The 23,613-nt window shown below is 53.6% G+C and overlaps 1 protein-coding gene across 14 annotated transcripts in view; it reads left to right on the plus strand.

The window, feature by feature from the left end:
* Positions 1-23,613, plus strand: part of SHANK2 (SH3 and multiple ankyrin repeat domains 2) — a 666,634-nt gene that overhangs the window by 496,718 nt on the left and 146,303 nt on the right. The gene's annotated exons all lie outside the window — the stretch shown is intronic.

Genomic DNA, 23,613 nt, shown 5'->3' on the forward strand with positions numbered 1-23,613 from the left:
TTTGGTTTCTGTTGTTGAGTTCTGAGAGTTTCTGCACATTCTGGGTATTAACCCCTTACCAGATACATGATTTGCAAATATTTCCGCCCGTTCTTTAGCTGCCTTTGTGCTCTGTCGATTGTGCCCTTTGATAACGCAGAAGTTTTACATTTTCATCTACTTTAGTATTTATTTTTTCTTTTATTGGCTGTGCTTTTGTTACCTAAGAAATTCTTGCCATCCATATACAGGTAGCCCTTTTTATTTTTTATTTTTTTTCCAGCAAATCCCAGGCATTGCGTCACTCCCTCCTCCCCTTCAGTCTGTCTCTCAAGAGCATAGCATCTTTCTTGCGGGCCCCAGTGTCACTATCCCATCCACACACCCAGCAGTGGTCTCTGGGTGGAATCTGAAGTGCCTCCGTTAGCACATGTCCCAAATTATCTCAGAAATGCCTTTTCATGGTGGTGACTTCGACCCAGGACCCACGTGGTACTTGGGAGCTATGTCCCCAAGTCTCCAGTCCGAGTCATCTCCCGTGTTTCCTGCCAGCGACGTGTTATAGGGATGGGGTAAGTTGTTAGAGGGATGGGGTAGGTTGGCCATCGGCTGCCCCCAACCCCAGATGTGCCTTTTGCCTCCTGTGGTGTCATCAGCCAGTCCTTGGGTCCTTCCTGCTTCCTGTAAATGGAGGTGAGCTCTTGCAGTGTTGTTAATGTTGGACCCAGCCACACGCAGGTGCTGTGAGCTTCACACCCTGTCTCCCCAGGAGGCAGAGACTGCGCTCGCCACCGCCGTGACGAAAGCTGCACCCGGGCTCCAGGTGGTGATGGTGAATCCTTCCTCTTGAAGCTCCTCACCAGCTGGTCACCCAGGGGCCTCCTTCTGGGGTGGGCCCTGCAGACATTGAAGAGTGTGCTGAGGCTTGCATTTGGTGACTTCCTAATCCTTCCACAGAGATGAGCTGAGATTCTTCCATCTCGAAGAACTTTCTCATCTCAAATAAGATGACTTGGTTAAGCTGAACGCTGTTTGCACCAGAAGGCAAGATAAATGCTTAATTCTTTCTTTTTAATTACCAAGTCTCTCCGTACGAAGCTGATGCTTCAGTGATCTCCACTGATGTCCAATGAGTTGGTTTTCTATCGTGTTGTTGGGGGATGAACTAGGGTCTTTTTCTCTCTCCCTCTGTCCTCTCTGCCCCTGTCTGTCCCTCTCTCCCTCACCAATATATCATTGTGAACTCAGGATTTTTGTATATTCAACTCAGTGTGTGTTTTTTTTATATATATATATGTATATATATAATGTGTGTGTATGTATATATTTGTTTTATATAGAATATATTATATACAATATATATTTTTATGTAATACATAAATATATAACATTTATGTTATATATATGAATATATGTATGTATAAATATGTTATATATAACATACATAATATATATTTAATATATATAACGTTTTTATATATTCAGCGTGTCTAAATCAGCTGCAGATGCTATTCTGCCTGGTGCCCAGGTTGCCCATCTGTGCCCAGTGGCGGCCCCCTCATGCCCAGGTCTGGGGACCGCAGGGCCTCTTTCCTCAATGAGCACCTGCCCCCGTCCCTGTCCCCCTACCCCTCATCCGTCAGCGCTCCGTGTGAGGGTCTCACTGGGATTAAAGGAGCCCAGGCTTCTCAGAGACCCAGCTTCTCAGGCCCTCATCTTGCTGAATGATGTCCTTGTCCTCTGTCCTCCTTCTGGTCCTGTCTACCCTTCCCCTGAGTTACCTTCCAGAGCAACATGACCTCGTTTCAAAAAATAAACCAATTAGTACATTCTTCTGCCGCCCGGATGTACCCTCACACGCCCTTTTCTGGTTGGCTGACCAGCAGGGTCCCAGCATCCACCGAGTGCTCAGGGCGGGTGGGAGGTAGAGCAGCGTGTGGCTGTGTGCCCACATCCATGGGAGACAAGAGTTGTCAGGCAGCATCAGGGGAATATGGTATGTGGGGAGACGATTCTGTTGTAAAAGGCAGTTCTATAAAACAATCACAATTTGGATTTTTATCAAGGAGAGAAAGGAGCCTCTGGTTGAACCAGGGAGGTAGGTCTGACTCAAAAGTGTTCCCCAACCTGCCTTCGCACACCTGCGGCTGTTCAGGGCCCGCGATGGAACCAGGAGCAGGGAGCGCGGATGGCATCCTTAAAAGTCCGCTCATTCCGCTCTTCCCTGATTGAAGAACAAATTGCATTCTAATGTTTAGCATCTAAATGAAGCATTTCCCAGAACACAGTGAACCTTTCCATTGTCCTCTGAAAGCATTTCAAAAATAAGGGGGAATCTAATTAGTTAACTTCCACATGTGATTCCAAGAAATGTGATATATTTGATAGAAAATTACCTGTGGCAACTGCTTTCTTTCTCTGAGACTTGTGTTTTCCGAGACGGGTGCAGATGGACGCTCAGCACGGGCTGGGGCGTGATCCAATTACACAGCAGATTTCAGACGCCCAGACTCGGAGCTAGGGAAGCCTGGCGCCCTGGGGAGGACACTGCCTGGAGAGAGGCCGGGGAGGTCACGGGACCCCGACTGCTTTGGGCCAGGCTTCATCCTACAGGCTTTTGTGTTCTTACAACCCCAGCTTGTCATGCAGGAAGCAACCTCACAGACACCCAGCCACATCCTCTGCTGTGGGGGCACCTACGCTGTCCTATTCTCAGAGCCCTCCGGGTCACCTTGCCCTGGAGGCCCTGAGCTCAGCGTGTGCCTGGCCCAGGACTCAGTGACTCACTGTCCACCGGGACTTTGCTGAGTGGATTAGGAGCTGAGACCTCCTCCGTGATGGAGAAGGTGGATACTGAGAGAAACAGACCAGGGACATGGTTTTATTTGGAGAAGGCGGGTAGGAGGGAGAGTGTGTGTGTGTGTGTGTGTGTGTGTGTGTGTGTGTGACTCTGGGAACCTTCAGGATGGCACAGCCCCCAGCAGGCTCCTCCCAGATTCCAGCTAAATGTACCACTTGTACAAATCTAAGTTGTCATGAGTCTGGGAGAGCCTTAGGCTACCCTCCCCTGTTTTAGGCAACCTGGGCCTTATTTGCCATAGAAAAGTCAGCTCTCCTGTTCCTGAGCTGCCTGGATGGGGGCCTGCCTCTTCCCCTTGGTGGTTTGCTGGGGTGGGAGTTCGCATCTCGTGGGTCCTCTGAAGGGTTCTTGCTGCTGCTCCTGTCATACCTGCTGGTCTTCCGCGGCTTCTCCTAGGAATGCCACAGCCCTTTGTCGGTCAGATTCCGGAATGCAGGCTCTGTCATCCCCCTCTGCTGCCAGTTGCTCCGTGTCCGGTCCCCAGGCCCCGGCCAGTCCTGAGGACGCGTTGGGCGCCAGATGGAGGGAGGGAGGGACCACCGGATGGACAGACACAGATCACCACACTGGCCTGCTACGTGCTCACCCTTTGTGTTCTTGCCCTGGGGCTGCTGTCACAAAGGGTCAAAGCCACCAGCTGGGGCTTGAACAACAGAAGTGTCTCCCCTCACAGTTCTGAAGGCAGAGACCAACGTCAAGGTGTCGGCAGGGTCCTCTCCCTCCAGCACTCTAGGGGAGGACCCTTCCTTGGCTCTTCCAGCTTTTGGGGGCTCCAGGTATTCTTTGGCTTGTGGCCACATCCCCTAGTCTCTGCTTCCATCTGCGCGTGGCCATGTCTCTGTGAGTCTGTATTTTCCCTTCTTATAAGGGCACCAACCAGTGGACTGAGGGCCCACTTCTTCCAGGATGACCTCATCCCAACTGATTGCATCTCCAGCAACCTTATTTCCAAAGGAGGTCACATTCTGAGGTTCTACATAGACATGGATTTTAGGGGGACAAAATTGAACCACTACTGTCTCTTTGCTTGAAATCACACACAATTTCCAGAGGCCTAGAGATGCCACTTTGTCTGCAGATCTGTTCCCGGCCCCGCCTCTGGGCAGCCTGGGCCCGATTGTCCTTCTGTCTGCTACCCTCACAGTCCTCAGCCGTGGCCTGGTTCCTGTCCTGGGGGCTGACCAGCCTTCTGGGGTCTGGGACCTGGGGCGTCGCTGCTGCCTGCCGTCCGGCCTCAGGGCACCTGCACAGTCAGTCCCAGCCCAGCAGGTTGGCTGACCTTTCTCTTGCTCTAAGCATGGCCCCTGCAGCCCACCTCACCCCACTGCCATCAGGGAACCTTGTAACATAGGGCAAGCTGAGTGGGGGCCAAAGCTCATGGTAGTCCATCTCCAGGGCCAGGGCCAGGAGCAAAAGCAGTGTGCATGCCGTCTGCTCCTCTCTGGAAGCCCACAGATGATGTCCTCTCTTGTCTCATTGATAAGCACCCTGGGGTCTCCTGGTCACCACTAGCAGCCAGGGAAAACTGAGAAAAGGGGTTTTGTAGCTGGGTCTGTTAACTGACAAGACAAAATTAGGGTCCTCAAGTGAGGAAGGGGACTAGAATGAGTGTTAGGGGACCGGGTCTGCTGGGGGAGCTGGATGGCCAGGCCTTTCATTGCACACTTGGGGAAACTGAGGCCCAGAGATCAGCTTATTGGAGTCAGGGCATTGGAGGGCAGCAGGATTATCCGGCTCTGCAGCAGGTACTCCCTGGTGTCCCGTGCCTCTGGCCCAGGTGGCAGCTTTCTGAGGGCAGCACCCGCCTCTCCCCGACTTAGAGCTGATGTCAGAGTGCACCCGGCTGTAGCGGCTGTGGCGGCAGTTCAGAGGCCCTTAGGGGAGCTGCGGTCGCCAGTGTTTGCCAACACATCCCCCTGCCCTTCCCACCACATGTGGCCCCCAGGGCCACAGTGGCCCGCAGTCTGTGATCCAGGCCTCCCTCTCCCGCCAGGCTGGAACCTGCTGGACGTCCGTGTGTCCCACTCCATCAGGCCTGGAGACCCGGGAGGCCAGCAGCGGGGCCACACTCCTTTCTGTGTCCTCATCACCAAGCGACAGGTTGAGTGACAGAGAACTGACCAAACCCTTCGGAGCGCTGGAGAGAGGCGGTCTCAGTCTGGCTCCCTGCCCCTCTCCCAGCCTTTTCGGCAGCAGCCTGGGTGGTGTGTTTTAGTTGGTGGGGCAGGGGACAGGGTGTGGCTCAGTGGAGAACACACCCAAGGCTTCTGGGTGGAAGGAGGGGCCAGGCTCTTCCGGTGCTGGGATGTGGGGGTGGCTCGGAACGCTGTCAGAGGAGGGAGGGTGCCCGGGGCGCGTTTCCCCACTGAATTCAGGCTGCAGTGGGCACGTGAGCTCTGGCGTGCACATGCCTGAAACCAGCCCTCTCCGAGTGTTGGCGTTTCCCTCCCAGGCTGGAATCAACTCCAGGCTTAAAATTAATTTCTCTTCCGCTCACAACAATGGTGCAGCCTCTCCCCAAGTACATCCTGTCTTTGTGTGGAGCACACTGCCTTGTCGTGCTGGAACCCAGAGCCCCAGAGCTGGGATGATTTACCCAGCCAGAGCCCACGGCGGTACTGCGATCCTCCGGCACCTGTTCACTCCCCTAGTCAAGAGACTCTTCCTAGACACTCGGTTTGAGCCTGTCCTGGGGTGGGCAGGTGGCCCAAACCTGCGGCAGCCCCTCACCACCCAGCGGCGGTGCCAACAGCCGGCAGGATGGTGGGTCTCCACTGCCTGGAGCTCGGGAAGCCGGAAGTTGGGGGATGACAGCAGCATCATGATGCTGGGTGTGGAGTGAGCATGGGGCTGGCGTCAAGGCCAGCTCTGCCTCCCGTGGGCGGGCCACCTTAGGCTCCTCCTCTGCAAAATAAGGAGCTGGAACTAGACATTTCAGGGCTACTACAAGGACTGAACGAGGCCCCGGGGAAAAGAGCTCTTGATATATTACGATACTACTTAGTAGTGACTATGCTCACTTTGCAAGCAGGGAAACTGAGGCCTGGGTAGGACAGAGAAGGGGCACATGTGTTTACTGCGCTCTCTGCCCCCTGACTTTGGTGCCATCAGCCTCCACCCGTGCTGCAACCATCAGAATTTGGCTTCCATGTTCTGCTTCCGGACCCTCCCAGCCTAACCTGTGGTTCCTGCCATGCAAAGATGGGCTTACCTGGAAGATCTTCAGTTTTAAGAACTCTCGGCCGGGCACAGTGACTCATGCCTGTAATCCCAGCACTTTGGGAGGCCGAGGCAGGTAGATCACCTGAGGTCAAGAGTTCGAGACCAGCCTGGCCAACATGGTGAAACCCCGTCTCTACTACAAATACAAAAATTAGCTGGGCATGGTGGCATGCGCCTGTAGTCCCAGCTACTTGGGAGGCTGAGGCAGGAGAATCACTTGAACCTGGGAGGCCGCTGTTGCAGTGAGCCAAGATCATGCCATTGCACTCCAGCCTTGGCGACAGAGTGAGACTCTGTCTCAAAAAAAAAAAAAAACAAAAAAACAAAAAAAACTCTCTTCCTTGCTAGGCATGTTGACCTTTAGAAGGGCACCCTTTGAGATCCAATCCAGGTTGAACTCATCTAAAAATCCAAAATCCAAAATGCTGTAAAACCCCAAACGTTTTGAGCATCAGCATGAGGCCACAGGTATAAAATTCCACACCTGACCTCATGGGATGAGTCCCAGTCAAAATACAATGAAAACTTTGTTTCATGCACAAAATTCTTTAAATGTTGTATAAAATTACCTTCAGGCTATGTGATAAGGCGTATATGAAACATACATGAATTTCGTGTTTAGACTTGGGCCCCATCTTCAAGATATATGTGATTATATGTGTAAATATACCAAATGTACATGCAAATATTCCAAAATCCAAAAACACATGCAATCCAGAATACTTCTAGTCCAAGGGTTTAGGGTAAGGGCTATTCCGCTGTAGTCACCTGACCTGTAGCAGTCAGGACAGCAGGGTTAATCTCCAGCAGGAACAATCTCCAGGTTGCCATGGCTTAAAAAAACAAAGGATTATTTCCTGCTCACTCTCACTGCCCTGCCAGGTCTGCTGGGTGCTGTCCCTTGCCCTCCTCACTTAGGAACCCGGGTGGGTGATGCCCCCACCGGCCGGACCATGATCCATTCATAGTCGCCACATCTGGGTTCAAGGGCAGTGTGGCGGGTGGTGAGTTGGTCTTCACCTTTCCTGGAGTGACACACGTCCCTGCCGCTGCCAACTCACTGGCCGCCCCTAACTTCAGGAGGGTGGAGACCTGCAGCCCTGCATGTGCCGAAGAAGTAGGAAAATCGGAATTTTGGGGAACAACTCTAATACCGCAGACCTCAAAAACAGGAGCCTTTAGTGCTAGAGTGAGCTGTGAGAGGAGACACTTCAGGGACAAAGTCCGCCGGCGCCATGCCACCACCCCCACCTCCAGGCTCCCATCTGACCTTCACGGCTGTGCCAAGGCCGACCAAAGGGCCTCCCGGGGTCCCCGTCTTGGGTGCCCAGGAAATGAGATACGTGCTGACGGAGGACCTGGGAACTGCAGGCTTCATCCTTGCTGGGATGGGGTCTCTCCTCTTCACGCTGCCCACTCTGGGCTGAAGAGTGTCGTGATGTGGCTTGGGGTGCAGTATTTCTCCACTACAGCAACAGAGGCCAGCTCTGCCTCCTGTGGGTGGGCCACCTTGGACTCCTCCTCTGCAAAATAAGGGGTTGCATCTGGACCTTTTGAGGCTGCTGCAAGGATTGACCTCGCAGGGGTACTACGAGGATAGTAGCCTCTGGTCCAGGGCTGGAGCCATCGGTCTCTCCTGTTTCTTGAAATCCAGTGGGCTCCGTGGCGTAAAGCTTGCCACCCAGGGGTGGTGGGATCAGACCAGATGAGACTGACTGACAAGCTCTGCCTCTTGCCGAGAGCGGGAGCCGTCCGTCTCTCCTGTTTCCCACAGACCAATGGGCTTTGTGGCGTAAAGCTTGCCACCTGGGGGTTGAGACTGACCGACAAGCTCCCAAATCAGCCAGGAGCACCAGGCTTCCCTGTGATAAGAGGCAGGATTTTTCCCTGGTGTCTCCCTGCCTCTTGATCCCAGTACCAGGCTTCATGCCATAGTCAGTGCAGATATTGTGGGTGATATGTTTGTTTCATAACCGTTCCTAAATTTAGAGTGCATGCTAAGTGATATCTAGAAGCCATGTAAAAGAAAACGTTTGAAATGTTTGCAAAGAGGATGAGGCATTGAGTGGACCAGAAAACATGTCTCCCTAAATGGGCCCAGCAAACTGTGTTGCTGGGGGTGTTTTCCGTTGCCAGCTGAGTTGTGACTCTCGGCAACGGTTTCTTAGCAACCGTGTGTGCGGGGTACCATGCTCAGCCGGGATGGGAGGCTGGGACGGAGGCTGCCTGGGAGTGAGAACGAGGCAACGGAACTGGAGGCGGGGAGGCCCCAGAGGGCTGCAGCCCTCGGCCCTCCGAGTGGGAGGGGCCCCAGGTTTAGAAGATTAATACTCCGGGTCCCATGATGGCCTGGTGGTTGCCATGGGGTGGATTACTGGAAACTTCTCTTTCTGCATTTTTCCTTCCTCTACAGTGTGTATTTTATGCACAAACGTGTCCTCTTTTTTCATTTTTGCACAGAGGTCTAAGAGGCTGCACTGAGATTTCACCCGGCTTGGGCTTATGGACCTCTGGGAGGCAGGGGGCTTGGGGAGCAGAGGGGCCTGAGTAAAAGAGGAGAGTGCAGAGACTGGCTTAGAGCCCACATCCTCCACTGCTCAGAGCCTGCTCAGATTTCCTAAGGTCTGGGCCTCAGTTTTCTGATGTAAAATGGAGGGAGGGAGGTCTGGGTAGTGAAGCACCAGCTTGATCCAGAGAGAGGGGCTCACCTTTGCCTTCAGCTCCCGGGCGGTGGTCTTTGGGATCCCAGAATATCTTGCCTGATGTGTGTGTGTGTTTGCCCGGGGGATTTGACGGCTGGACAGTCTGACAGTGTGATTTATGGCAGGGGCTCTGGGTCATGCCATGTCAGCTTGGACCTCCAGAAGAAACTGGAGACCAGAAGGATTAGCCCAAACCTCCAGGAGGAGCTGGAAACTAAAGCCCTGCCACCGAGGCAGTGTATGACAGAGCCCCAGCAAAGACTCGGGACACCAAAGGTCCTGGAGCATCCCTGGTGGCAATGCCCCATGCGTGTTGTCACACATCATCTCTGGGAAGGAATTATCCCCACTTTCCCAGGGAAAACGTCAGATACCCCGTGTCCGCGTCTGGACCCTGCCCCACGCCTCCCTGTCCTTGCCTGATCTCAACCTGGATCTCTTTGCTGTGATAAACCAACACTGTGAGCACAGGTGCTTCTAGTGAGTTCTCCGAGTCTTTCCCACAAATCACCAAACCTGAGGGTGGTCTTGGAGACCCCCGGAACTTACAGCTGGTGTCTGAAGTGAGGAAGGGGCAGTATTGTGGGAGCTGCTCTCTTGAACTGTACATTGGCTAACCTCCTGGTGAGACCCCTTGGGGCACCCCCCGAAGGCCGCCAGGGGAGGGAGCCGATAGAGACCACGCTCTGGGTGGGGGCATTTCCCAGAGCCGCCCGCCAGCTGTGGAACTGGGGCAGTGTTGCCCCGCGGAGGCACCAAGGACATTTCTAGCGGGATCACTCTGTTGCGGGCCCCTCCTGCACGCTGTAGGGTGTCCAGCAGCAGCCTGGCCTCTCCCCACTCCATGCCAGCACCAGCCCCTAGTTGTGACAACCAAGAATGTCTCCAGAGATTGACACGTGTCCTCGGGTTCCCTGGGGGTTGGGGGGATACCATCGCCCCTGGCTGAGGACTGCTGCCTTATGGGAAAGCTGGTTTGAGGCTTTTTGGTTTTGAAGCAGGCTGTGGCCATGGGAGCATCTCTTGGGAAAGATGGAAATGGATTCTGAGGGATGTCTGGGGGTGAATCCTGGCTCAGGCAGGAGGGGACAGTTGTTCGTCTCTCTTTGAGGGATGCAGTGTGTCCAGTACCCCCTGGCCTCAGGTCTGAGGGCCGCAGAGCTGGCAGGAATCCCTTAGGGGAACCAGAGGACTGGCTGGGGGCGTTGCTCCATTCCCACCTCCTCCATGGGGGAGAGGGGTAGGATACAAGCCTGGGAATAAGACCATGCAGGGGATAGCCCGCCCCCATCAACTCTGCCCTCAGCTCAGGAAGTGGCAGACATAGGGTCCATTAGCCCTGCACACTCCCCAGCCTCAGCCCCTCCTGAGGCTGGAAGCTCCTAGGAGGCTCCAGGCCCACCCCTCCCCTGGGGAACCGAGGGCCTCTGCTCCCAGGAGTCCACACCCGAGGCTGCCCCTCCCTGCACAGGGACAAAGGCGCCCCACCTCCTGTGACTCTAGTTCTTGGTGGCAGCTCTGGGCATAGCCTTAGGCCTGAGTTGTGCCCCGTCCTATACCCCAGCTCCCCAGTGGGGTTTCTTGCTGTCCATACCCTGCCCTGGCATGGGAGGGACCATAGGCTGGAAGAGATGCCCTGGGACCTTCATAATGCTGACAGCCCTGAATTCTCTCTCCTTCCTTGGCCTAAAGCAACTCTGTCTGATAGAACTTTCTGGAAATGTTCCATGTGCTTGATATGGCACCACTGGCCACACACAGCTTCTGAGCACACAAAATGCAGCCAGTGTGGCTGAGGAACTAATTCTTAGTTTTAAATATTTAATGTCAATTAATTTAAACTTAAGCAGCCGTGGGTGGCTGAGGCTACTGTATCAGACCTCCCATTTGATGAAAACCACCTTCGGAGCTGGGAAGAATTTCCAGTCCCCTCTCTCCTTCCTTCCTTCCAGCCAATCCACCCATATTTCCCAAGCACCTGCCACGAGCTGTGTCCTCATCAAGGGTGCTGTGGGGACGCAGCCTTCGGGGTGCGTCTGGCTCCATGATAGGACAGAGGCAGGAGCCAGGCCAGAAAGAAATGAATAAATATGATGATCCTCCAGAAGGGCTAAGGGTGCGCAGAGCATAAGCAGTAGCCATGCAGTGCTGGCTGACAGGGAGGGTCGGCAACAGCCTCGGAGGAGGTAGGCTCGGAGCTGCAGAGGCAGAGACTGCCAGGGGACCTGGAGGGGAAGAGGCCATGCACCCAAGTGTGGGAAGGGCAGGAGAGGCAGGCACAGGCCCCACAGGGTGTGGAGAGGAATTTTTTTTTTAATTGAGATGGAGTCTCGCTCTGTCACCCAGGCTGGAGTGCAGTGGCATGATCTCGACTCACTGCAACCTCCGCCTCCCGGGTTCAAGTGCTTCTCCTGCATCAGCCTCCCAAGTAGCTGGGATTACAGGCGTGAGCCACCATGCTTGGCTAATTTTGTATTTTTAGTAGAGACAGGGTTTCACCATGTTGGCCAGACTGATCTCAGACTCCTGACCTCAGGTGATCCACCTGCCTCGGCCTCCCAAAGTGCTGGGATTACAGGTGTGAGCCACCGCACCCGGCTGTGGGAAGAATTTCGACTCTACTCCCCAGGTGACAGGGTTTGTGGCAGGGAGCAGCAGTGCTTGCCCGTGTGTGTTGTTCAGCTTGTTGGACTTCCGTTCGGAGACTGCATTGGAGAGAGTAGGGGGTTGGATGGTGTTCCACAGAACTTGTGTCCACTGGGAATCTCATTTGGAAACAGTATTCACAGATGTCTTTAGACATCATTTATAGTTAAGGATCTTGAGATGAGATCTTGAGATGAGATCATCATAAGGATCTTGAGATGAGATCATCTTGGATTTAGGGTGGTCCCCAGATCTGCTGACTGCTGTCCTTGTAAGAAGAGGGGACGCAGAGGCAAAGAGCAGAAGGCCACGTGCAGAGCTTGGCGGGTGCAACTACGAGCTAAGGGGGGGTGCCAGGGTGGCCCGCAGTCAGCAGAGCTGGGGGAGGGCCCCAGAAGAGATGCCCCCTTCCAGAAACCTTGGTCTTGGACTGGAGGCCTCCTGAACTGTGAGTGAATAAATGTTGTTTTAAGTCCCCCGGTTTGTGGTGCTTTGTAACAAAAGCCCAGGGAAGCAGGAAGCCCCATTGGAGGCTGTTCCACATCAAACACCAGGGTGGAGAGGACTGAGGCTGGGGGCGGTTTCAGGGCAGAGCATAGGTGGGGGACAGGGACTGACATAGGTGAGTCCTGGGCTCTTCCATACACTGCTGGGCAGCCGTGGGGCCCTTTGCTGAGATAGGGAAGCCTCTGGCAGGCAGGGGAAGTTGCGGTGCTGTGTTGGATTGGAGATGTCCATTCCATTGGACATCCTGCTGGGTTCGGATGGTTCTAGAAGGAGCCGAGGAGCGGTTGACCAGCTGTTCTTGTCGGGCTCACCTACCCCACTTGTCGGGCTCACACCTTTGCCCCAGTGTGCCTGGGGGAGCCAGCCCAGCAAGGTGGGACAGGCACCTCCACATGGTGCTGGGCTCAGCGCCAGACCCTCCCGGCACCATGTGGACAGAGCCGGGAAGAGAAACGAGCTCGGAAGTCGACCCTCACCACTCCTGTGCGAACGGAAGAGCTGGCCAGGTCTGGGGGTGTGCAGGATGAGCTGTGTGTTGGCAACACCTGTCAGTCACACTTGACCACCTCTGCCGTTAAGCCCTCAATCATGCTTTTCTGGGATCGTTTATGGGTGTCTCCAGAAGAGTTACAGCAATGGGCCATCCCCATTTATCTCCATCATTCCTCCTAAATCCTCCATACCCACGTCCTCAGGCAGAGTCTCCCCTTCTGCACTCACTGGCCTGGGTTGTTTCGTAACGTAAGCAGCCGTGCGTGGCTGGGGCTACTGTATCAGACCTCCCATTTGATGAAAACCACCTTCCATCTGGGAAACGAAAGAGTTGGGAAGAATTTCCAGTCCCCTCTCTCCTTCCTTCTTTCCTTCTAGCCTGTCCACCCATATTTCCCAAGCGCCTGCCAGCGGCCATGTCCTTGCCATGGGTGCTGTAGGGGTGCAGCCTTCAGGGTGCATCTGGCTTCGTGGTGGGGCAGAGGCGGGAGCCAGACCAGAAAGAAATGGACGAAATGTGGCAGAGCATAAGCAATAGCCGTGCAGTGCTGGGCTCCAAGCTGGTCTGGCTTCTGCTTCGCATATTCTGCCTGTGACCTCACGTGAGCACCCTGGCAGCTCCTGCCTCGGTTTCCTCATCTGTAAAATAGTGATCAGGACAGAGGGGTTGATGTCTCATGACACGTAATTTCCTCAAGTGTCTAGGACTTTCCTTGGACACCCCAAAAATGGGGTCTTCCTGGGCGGTCAGGGCAGGCTGCGCAGGGGCTGCCATCATTGATATGAGCCTATGGAGGTGAAGTCAGGACCACACCCTGCCTGATCCCAGTGCTTTGGTGCCTGAGCTTTCATTTCAGCCCCCGCAGCCTTTGAGGCAGGTGCTGTTACCATCCATCCCCATTTCAGATGGAGAAACTGAGGCCTGTTGGGGTCACACAGATATTACGTCATACCCAGCCCCACAAGTCTTATTCAGTTTGAGTTGCTGTAACAAGATTCCACAGGCCGGGGCGGGGGGCGCTTAAACAAGCATTTATTCTCTCATGGTTCTGGAGACTAGAAGTCCCAGATCAAGGTGCCAGCAAGTTGCTTCCTGGTGAGGGGTCGCTTCCTGCTTCAGGCGGCTGCCTTCCTCACATGGCAGAGGGAGGAGAGAGAGAGAGTGTGAGCATGAACGTGCCACCAAACTCTCTGGAGTCTCTTCTTATAAGGACACTAATCTCATTGGATCAGGGCCCCACCCTTATGATCTCACATAACCTGAATTACCTCCAATAAAGGCCCTGTCTCCAAATGTGTCAACATAGGAACTTGAGGGGGGACACAGACATTCAGACCATAACAACAGACTCCACATTTTGTCTGGGGGCAGGACAAGCATTAATGCATCAACCCAGATAGCTGGAAAGGAAGGTGCCCATGGTGGGGGTGGGGGAGACCAGGCTGGGGCAGGCAGCCGCATTTCCACAGATATTGGAGCTCTGCGTGTTTCTTGTAATAATGATGGGATTACCTGTTCTGCTTAATTAAGTACTTCATGGACAGCCACCAAAATCTCCATTTCTCCCAACTCAGGAGGTTTCTGAAAGGCACAAAGCAATTACATTTTTGTTCTGATGAGGCCCTGGCAAGGTAATGATTCTTTTGCCTTAGGAAAGAGAAGAGCCAGCTGTGCTATGCAGAGGCCTCTCCCCATCTCACACACCAGGACGCATCAGCATGGTGCTGTGGACCGAATGTCTGTGTGAACCCCACACTCAAATGTTGGAGCCCTAACCCCCACCAGGATGGTGTCAGGAGCAGGGCCTTTGGGAGGGGGCTGGGGCTGGATGAGGTCAGAGGGTGGGGACTCGTGATGGGATCCATGTCCTTTATGGGAAGAGAGAGGGAGACCAGCACTCTCTCTCCCAGGATAGACATTCTGTGCCAGTCTTTAACAAGGCCCTCACGTGTTCTCCTTCTAAGCTCCTGGGTACTTTGTGGCTCTTTTAAAACTCTCCCCTCCTGCCTCCCTGAATATCAGTTAGCAGAGCTGAGCCCCAAACAGGGGTTCCTCCAAGTCCCATGGTAACAGAGGTAGATTTTGCACTGGGCAGTGTCTCACCCTCCAGCGTCCAAGGGCCTTGCTGTCATGGAGGCCTCCTTCCTGTGAGCCAGCACTGACTAGCACGCCCCACAGAGGCAGCCAGGACAGCCCCAAAGAGAATGGGGGAGATGGGGAAGAGAGGGGCCCTGAGGCGTTATCACTGCCTCGAAGGGTCCCTGGGCAGCCTCTCCGCAGAGCCCAGTTGTGCCTCTCAGTGGCCAGCTGAATAAGAATCCCTGAGATGACCACGTGCTTATCCCCAGAGCCTTCCATGGCAAAGGCAGCTTTGCAGATGCAATGAACTGAGGGATCTTACTGCAATCAGGAGGTCATCACGGATCACTTAGGGAGGACTGAGTGTGACCACAGGCGTCCTTATAAAGGGGAGGCAGAGGGAGTTTTGATGCATGCAGGGGAGAAGTCCATGGGACCCCCAAGACAGAGCTTGGAGTGATGAACCCTCAGCTAAGGAACGCCAGGAGCCCCCAGAGCGGGAAGAGACAGGAAAGGATCCTCCCTGAGAGCCTTCGGAAGGAGCCAGCCCTGCCCACACCTCTCTCTCAGTCCCCTGAGCCCTGGGTTGGCCCTCTGACCTACAGAACTGGCAGATAAGAACATTTGTGTTGTTTTAAGCCACTAAATTTGTAGTAATTTGTTACAGCGAGCAATAAGAATCGAACTCAAGGGTGGTTGTAAGGCTGAAATGATGAACCCTCAGAAGTCCTTAGCGTGTCACAGGCTGGGCTGGGGTCTGCCTCCCCTGGGCAGGGCTGTGGGCAGAAAGCGGGGGTCCTGAAGGGGAATCGAGCCTGCAGGACAAAGCGTATGGATACGGGACTGGGGTGGCTGTGCACGGCACCTGTGATGATTCACCCCGTCCGTCTCCTGGCCATCTGCCGGGTCAGCCTGTGTGTCCCGTGTCCCAGAGAAGCTTGCCTGCCCTTGATACCTCTCAGGGTTGCTGGATTTGTTCCATTTTAGCACAAAGGCCCTGGAGAGCCAGCCTTGGGTGGTTTCCGGGCCTTTCCAGGGTCACCTGCCCAGTTTTCCAAGCTCAGGTTTATTTTTATTCCACACAATGACAAATCCTCAGCATAGTGTGATGAGGGTAAGCGGCGGCCAGCGTTTCCGCACGGGCTGGTTTAACCCAGAGGCCTGCGCCTTGCTCTCTGAGTTGGTGTTAATTAAGCTGGATTACCATGTTCACAAGCTGCAATGCCTTGTAATTCTGCTCTAAGTAGCCAGCCTTGTGTTTTGTGACTTAATTACTGAATCCCAGCCATGCACACCACCTGCAAGCAAGGCCAGGCCTGGCTGGGGGCAGAGCCAGGGCCACTCATTGGAACCTAGGGCGGAGTGGCCCTGGGATTCTAGAACCTCCTTCCTCAAATGGGTAGGCTAGACATAAATGGCAGTTAACTCTGGAGACTTTTGTCCTTTTGTTCAAAGACTTTTCCCTCTCGTGGGCTCATTTTGACCTTCTGAAATCACCCCTGCATGAATCACATCAGAATCAGACATTTATTTTTTTCTTTTTTTTTTTTTCTTTCTGAGACCAAGTCTTATTCTGTTGCCCAGGCTGGAGTGCAGTGGTGTGATCTTGGCTCACTGCAACCTCTGCCTCCTGGGTTCAAATGATTCTCCTGCTTCAACCTCCCAAGTAGCTGGGATTACAGGCACGCCACCACGTCTGGCTAATTTTTGTATTTTTAGTAGAGACGGGGTTTCACCATGTTGGCCAGGCTGGTCTCGAACTCCTAACTTCAAGTAATCCACCTGCCTTGGCCTCCCAAAGTGCTGAGATTCCAAGTGTGAGCCACTACGCCCAGCCTGAATCAAACCTTTTTAACATGCTTGGTATGGTAGACATTTATTCAGAAAAATACTGTTTTTCAGAGTTTTGGTCATATGCGCATGGGGTAAACTCCACCTTGATCATGAAGGCCTCTTTCTCCTCATTCCGGCCGCCGTCTCCCGTTAACTCTGAACTTGAGCTTGCTCCAGGCTATGTAGGGCCCCTGTGGGGACAGCCGCGTCTGCCCCCTAGCTCTGCTCTGAAGCCCACAACCAGATCTGCGGAGGTTCTGACTGCCCCTGTTTTGTTTGTTTGTTTGTTTTGTTGTTTGTTTGTTTTTATTAAGTTCTAGGGTACATGTGCACAATGTGCAGGTTTGTTACATATGTATACATGTGCCATGTTGGTGTGCTGCACCCATTAACTCGTCATTTACATTAGGTATATCTCCTAATGCTATCCCTCCCCCCTTCCCCCTCCCCACAATAGGCCCCAGTGTGTGATGTTCCCCTTCCTGTGTCCAAGTGATCTCATTGTTCAGTTCCCACCTATGAGTGAGAACAGGCGGTGTTTGGTTTTCTGTTCTTGCGATGGTTTGCTGAGAATGATGGTTTCCAGCTGCATCCATGTCCCTACAAAGGACATGAACTCATCCTTTTTTATAGCTGCAGAGTATTCCGTGGTGTATATGTGCCACATTTTACTGCCCCTGTTTTGACAAATCTGCCCCACCTCCCCACTCCCTTCCTCGCATTTCTTTATTTTATGGCAGGGCTGGGTGAACTCTGGCCTGGGGTCCACATTCCATTCATGACTTGAGTTTCTGCACCCACGAGCTGAGGAAGGTTTTTACATTTTGAAAGGGTTTTAACACACACGTACATGCACTACACACTCACATACACACACACTCCCTCAGGCACTGACAAACACTCACCGTCATAGACATTGACACACATGCACTCTCAGTGACACACATGCACACACACACAACACACTGTCACACTCACACATTCATGGACACTGACACACACTCAGAGACAGCTCACACACACACCCTTTCAGTGACGCACAGAGCACACTCTCAGTCACACACACACACACTCTTATAGACACACACATATACACACACACTCAGACACTGCCACACCTACACACACACTCATAGACACACAGTGACATACACCCACTCTGACATACACACAGTGACACACAACACTCTCAGACACTGTCACTCACACACACACTGTCATAGACACACGCACACAGGAGCACACACGGCTCTGCCCCTGGCTGCTGCACTCTGTGGCCCTTTGTGGGGCATTTGCCATCTCCTCTTCCTCAGTGGCCCCTGTTGGGGGATGCCCTGCAGGCTCCACTCACCTGGAGCCTGGTCAGGAGCCAGCCTGGCAGAAGTCCCCTGGGCCAGGGTGAGGCTCTGGGCTGCCCTAGCCTGAAAGTAGTCCCTTCTGGCACTCCCAGCCTTCACCTAGCAGCCTCCAGAGGCCTCAGAGCCCCCCACACCCCACCCTGCCTTCCTTCTCAGGTGTGAATGTTCTAACCCTGGGGAGAACTTGCTCAGGACCCAGCACTGGGCACCAGGACCCGGTTCCAGGGCCTGTGGGAAACGGTGCCTCCTCCATCCTCATGGCCTGGCCCCGCCTCCCGCATCCCTGAACCTTCAGCCTCCTGAGTTGTCTGGCCTCCCCTGTACCACCCAGCGCCCTCCTCAGGCAGTCCTAGCACTCGAATTCACATCCTCTGCTCGGCTCACCCTCTGGTTTCATTGTAGCCCCAACTCAGAGATGCCATCCAGGCCCCTCCCAGGCTGGGGAGGCCCTCCTCTCGGGGTCCCTGGAGCCAGTTCCAACAGCCCAGTATGGGGTTGCCAGCAGGTGCAGGGCCTGGCCTTCTATTCTTCAGGACTTCTCGGGGGCCTTCAGCTCTATAGCTACTTATTGGAGCAAGGAGCAGTCGGCCGTGGGGTCCGTTCAGTTGCACCATGTCAAACTAGCAAATATTGACCTATTGTCAACCTACAAGAATGGCGATCTCATGTGCCCCCCATCCTGATGAGCAGCTGAGGCCCTGAATCCAGGGAAGGGCATCCTAAAGGCAAGGACAGTGAAGGGAGGATGGGGTCCAGGGCCTCTGTCCATTTCCCAGAGGCAGGCTCTGATCTCAGCGTCCACGCTGTCTGCCACTCCTTCCTCGGCAGCCCTCTAAAGGACAGCTGGGGTCTGAGTGGCCCCAGTAAATGCTGGTGCCCAGCCTCACCTCACTACTAACCAACAAAGAGACAGACCGAGGACGTAAGAGCCGCATAGAGCAAGTTCCTCCCTTGTTGCCAACAAAGACAATACCGGCCAAGGTGACTTAGACCTGTGGGTGGGTGGGTTTCCTTCTAGTACCAAACCCCAGGATTGGACTGAATGGCCAGGCAACTCTGCCCCAAGGTGTGGAGCAGGTTCACTGCACATGGCTTACCGACTTTTCCTAGCCTGGTGAGCCAGCCGCCCACACAGCGAGTTACATGAAGTGGTTCGTTGCTTACAGATAGGCAGCAAGGGACAACAGAAGCCTGGGATTCGGCCGAGCCAGCCTGTAAGGCTCAGGAAAGGTGACTGGAGTCTTGACTGCATGTACCCACTTGTGCTGCAACTGAGGGACCCTGGAAAGCAGCTCCTCCTGGGTTTTATACTCCGGGGCCACATGACTTCTGGGCTAAAGTGTTGATGGACATCAGGTTTCCGGGGAAGACTGGGACAGAGCCCAGGCTATTCCAATCAGCCCTCCCTCTCTTGGGGTGTTGCATTTCTAGCACATTCTTTGGTTATTCTTAAGAACTAAAAGCAAAAGAGATGGGAGAACTGGGCTCGTCCGAGGCCACCTTCTCCTTCTAGGCCCACCCACTGTTCTCCACCCCCCCACTCATTCCCCACCAGCTCTTGGTTCAGAGGGAGGCTGAGTGTTGAGTTCATGATTGCCCTCTGCCATCGGAAGGCCTCCTCCATGAAGCATTGCAGATGGCATGTCCACGAATGGATTCTGTGCATAGGGTGAATCCAATCTAAGCAGGTTTGTCTTCTTTCCTTCCTTTTGCCTTTCCAGTTAACCCATTAAAGCAAGGCCCTGGGACCACAGCCCCCCAGCCAGGAGCAGCATAGCTGCCCACTTCCTCTTCCCTCTCCAGAAGCCTCTAATACGGCCATGGGGACATCCAGTGCTCCTGCGTGTTAAGTTAGTGGGGAGGGGAGGTCTGCAGCACTGTGTTGAAAAGGGCTCAGAGGCTCCTCCCAGGCTCAGAGGAGCACACAGACTCTTGGAGATCTGCAGAAGGGCTTGGTTATCCTTGCTCTCACAGCAACAGACCCAAGGCCTGTTTGGTCACTGAGACAAAGACTGGAGGAGGGGATGAAGGAAGGGCCTAGAATGTTGCTTGTACTTATTTCTTAGGGCTGCTAAGAAACCACAGGTTGGGCTGGACATGGTGGCTCATGCCTGTAATCCCAGCATTTTGGGAGGCCGAGGCAGGTGGATCACCTGAGGTCAGGAGTTCGAGACCAGCCTAGCCCATATGGTGAAACTCTGTCTCTACTTAAAAAACACAAAATTAGCCAGGCGTGGTGGCGCACACCTGCAATCCCAGCTATCTGGAGGCTGAGGCAGAAGAATCTCTTAGAACCTGGGAGGCAGAGGTTGCAGTGAGCTGAGATCACGCCACTGCACTCCAGCCTGGGCAACAAAGAGAGACTCTGTCTCAAAAAAAATAAAAAAGAAACAACAGACTGGCTGGCTTAAAACAACAGACTTTTACTGTGTCATTGAAGGCTAGAAGACAAAGATCAGGGTGTCAGCAGGGCAGCGCTCCCTCCAGAGGCTCCTGGAGGTCCTTCCTGGCCTCTTCCGGCTTCTGGTGGTGCTGACGTTCCTTGGCCTTCCCTGGCTTGTGCTGCCCAGCTCCAGTCTCGGCCTTTGTTGTCACGTGGAGGTCTCCCTGTGTGTCTGTGTCCAAATTCCCTTCTTCTGGTTGGGCACAATGGCTCATGCCTGTAATCCCAGCACTTTGGGAGGCAGAAGTGGGCATATAATTTGAGGTCAGGAGTTGGAGACCAGCTTGGCCAACATAATAAGACCTTGTCTCTACTAAAAATGTAAAAATTAGCTAGGCATGGTGGTATGTGCCTGTAATCCCAGCTACTTGGGAGGCTGAGGCAGGAGAATTGCTTGAACCCGGGAGGCGGGTTGCAGTGAGCCGAGATTGTGCCACTGCATTCCAGTCTGGGTGACAGTGTGAGACTCCATCTCAAAAAAAAAAAAAAAAATTCCCCTCTTCTTATAAGGACAGCAGTCCTTGGATGTAGGGCCCACCCTACTCCCCTATGACCTCACCTTAATTGATATCTTAATTACATCTGTAATGACCCTCCTTCCAAATAAGGGCACATCCTGAGGTCCTGGGGTGAGGACGTCCACACCTCTTTCTGGGGGACACAGTTCCACTCACAACATTGCTGCACATGGCCAGGTCTTCCCGAGCCTTTTGAGTTTCTACACTTTGTTTTTTTTTGAAAAAGAAAAACATGAAAAAAAGTCCCAAATTGCAACCTCTTTAGAAAACAGTAGTCATTGCCCACTAACATGAAAGATGCACCTGCTGTGCAAACCAGCATGTGACTGCATGGCACACACCCCTGATACATTCTCCCACGTGGGCCAGGAGACACACACGAGAAGTTTCCAAGCACCTCTGTTCATAACAGCAAGAAGCTGGAAATGATGCAAGTGTCTGCGAACAAGAAAGGATCCGGATGCCGTGAGCTGCTCACACGTGGAGTACAGTGCGGCAGTGGGAGAATGAATGAATGCCAGCTGCATTCACCAAGGCGCGTGAATCTCAGAAATGCTGTGGAGGGGAACGTGGAGGCCACAGAGGAATACATAGCGTCTGATATCGCGTATAGAAAGTTCCAGAAAAAAAGGGGGGGAGCAAAATGATTTCTGTAAAATTTGAAAAAAAGGCAAAGGGAATCCATGTATGGTTTAAGGAAGTGAGCAGGTGACAGTGCTAGAGAAGAGCCGGAGCGTGGAAACTGCACGCGCAGACCCCAGGTACCCCTGCAGGGAGGAGGGTGGCTGCTGGGGGGCCACTGGGAGCTTCTGGAGTGTTGAACATTTTGCATTTTTCTTCGTGGAGTTTCGTTTATCCTTGCCTATATGGTATGCTTACTTCAGGGATGAAGTTCCATCAGAAAGTAAGCGTGGATCTAAAGATATTCATAATTGTATGAAGAAGGCAAAACACCCTCAAGAATATGTATGCATGCATGCATATGGGTATGTATACATGTACACACATATGTAGAGAAACCCAACCTTTCGTGCCTTCACCTGCAGCCGTACCTGGCGAGAGATGTGGCTGCTAACAGGTAAATGGAAGGTGCTTGTGCATCTTGCCTCTGTCAGAGATGCGGGCTACAGGTAAACTTCCTTTGCCCTCTGCGTTTCCCTAATCAGCCCAGCCCTGATTCTCTCCCGTCCAGCACGTGTGAGTTCCCATACTCAGCAGCGGGACACCTTCAGAGCCCTTATGAAAGGCCTCTCTGTGAGAACACACATCCCACAGGGGCCCCACCACCAGCACAGAGCCCCGGTTCCCAGGCAGGAGTCGCAGGCAACTTCCCCACCACCCCATCCAGCTCCCCTCTCGGGCCTGTGTCACACCCGGCCGCCGCCTCCTTCCCGGATCTTGGGCAGGACGTTCAGGACGCTCCCCTTCTTCGATGCCTTCCCAGTGTTCACGCCCCCCCCCACCCACCTCCCATGACAAGTAAATTTGGAACAGGGCTTTTCGTTCCTTTTCAGCAGCAGCCCAGTTTCACACTCCTGAGTGCTGCAAGAACTGAAAATTGCCTTTTTTTCTCCATTTTCAGCAGAAACGAAGGCAGTTTTCTAAACTCCCCCATTCATCCTGGAAGGCCCATCCTGGGTGCCTGACTACCTAGAAATTCTAAATGGCTAGAGGAGGGAAGGAGTCTCAGATGACACGTCCACCAGGACACCCTCCCATCTTGCCCTGGGGCCAGTGGGTCCCTTCGCTTTGTACATTCCTAGCCTTTTTGAAAGCATGGTTTGAATTAGACCCAAAATAAAGAATGGAATGATAAATGCAGAAGTAGCCCTTAAACCAGAAACCCTCTGTTTCTGTGCCTTGTCACTCTGTCCTTCGAAACAGCCCAGAGGCGAGCCTGTCCCTGAAGGATAGGACATGGGTCGCGGGGTGGTGACCAAGTGCCCAGGGCTGCCATGGGGCAATGCAGGGAAGATGGGGAAGCAGGGCAGGTGGGGAGCAACCCAGGGCTCCGGCTGGAGTGATGATGAGTTGAGGGAACTGTCAAGGAAAGGGTAATGCCGCAGCCCTGCAGGCTGCTGGCCCTGCCTCACCATCCCCACGGAGAACAAGGCCAACGCTGATAGGCATCCATGAACATGCCCTTTGCAACACTGATAAACTCCCCTTTGTGAGCTTCTGCCAACCAGCCTTTTCCTGCAGTTTTAGCACCAGCCCCAGGAAGTGGCATTTGCGCTTAAATCTGAGAACCTCCAAACTCCTTTTGAAAGCTGCCACTTCTCTTGCATTCTGAGGCCTTGGCTTCACATGTGAAAAGGCAAGTCTGGGGTTGTGGAGATTTTGAGAGCCTGCATTTGCCTCTTAGTCACTATGGCTCTAGGTTCAGCCTTCTTCTGGACGTTCAAAGGGATCAGGGTGCATCATTAGCTGGTTTTTAAAGAGGCTGGAGCCCTTCTGATCACCATGCCCCATGGTTCCATATGGAAGCAGTGTTCTTCAAAGGACCATTTGTTTTTCAAAATCAGAGAGTTTTGAGCTCAGAAAGATTCCCGTCATTCTTGGCATGAGTCCCGTGGATCCCCACAGGCCCTGGAATGGAGTCTCTGGGCTCTAAGAGCTGCTTTAAATATGCAGAAAGCCCAGAGGGACCAGCAGGGGTGCCTGGTGCTCCTGCACGCCAGCCCCATGCCGCGCTCTGTGCTCTGGGCTGGCATTGTGTTGGCTGCTCCACGGAATTCTCCGGGCCTATCCCATCCACTGGAGCCGGTCAGCAGCTCTGGCTGGCAGTTCTGTTTGTCTTTCATTCATATAACATGGAGAGTCGAGGATTACTTAACAAATGCAGCCTGCTTGGAAAACCATCATCCTTGGATTCAGGGAGAGAAGAACAAAGGCCAGTAGCCTGTTTCTAGCTTCTGAGTTTGCAGGGGAGAAGCTGAGATCAGGGACCGGGGGACTGGCCGGGGGTGGGGG

The sequence above is a fragment of the Macaca fascicularis genome, chromosome 14 (genome assembly GCF_037993035.2).
Source record: "Macaca fascicularis isolate 582-1 chromosome 14, T2T-MFA8v1.1".
NCBI classification, from domain to species: domain Eukaryota; kingdom Metazoa; phylum Chordata; class Mammalia; order Primates; family Cercopithecidae; genus Macaca; species Macaca fascicularis.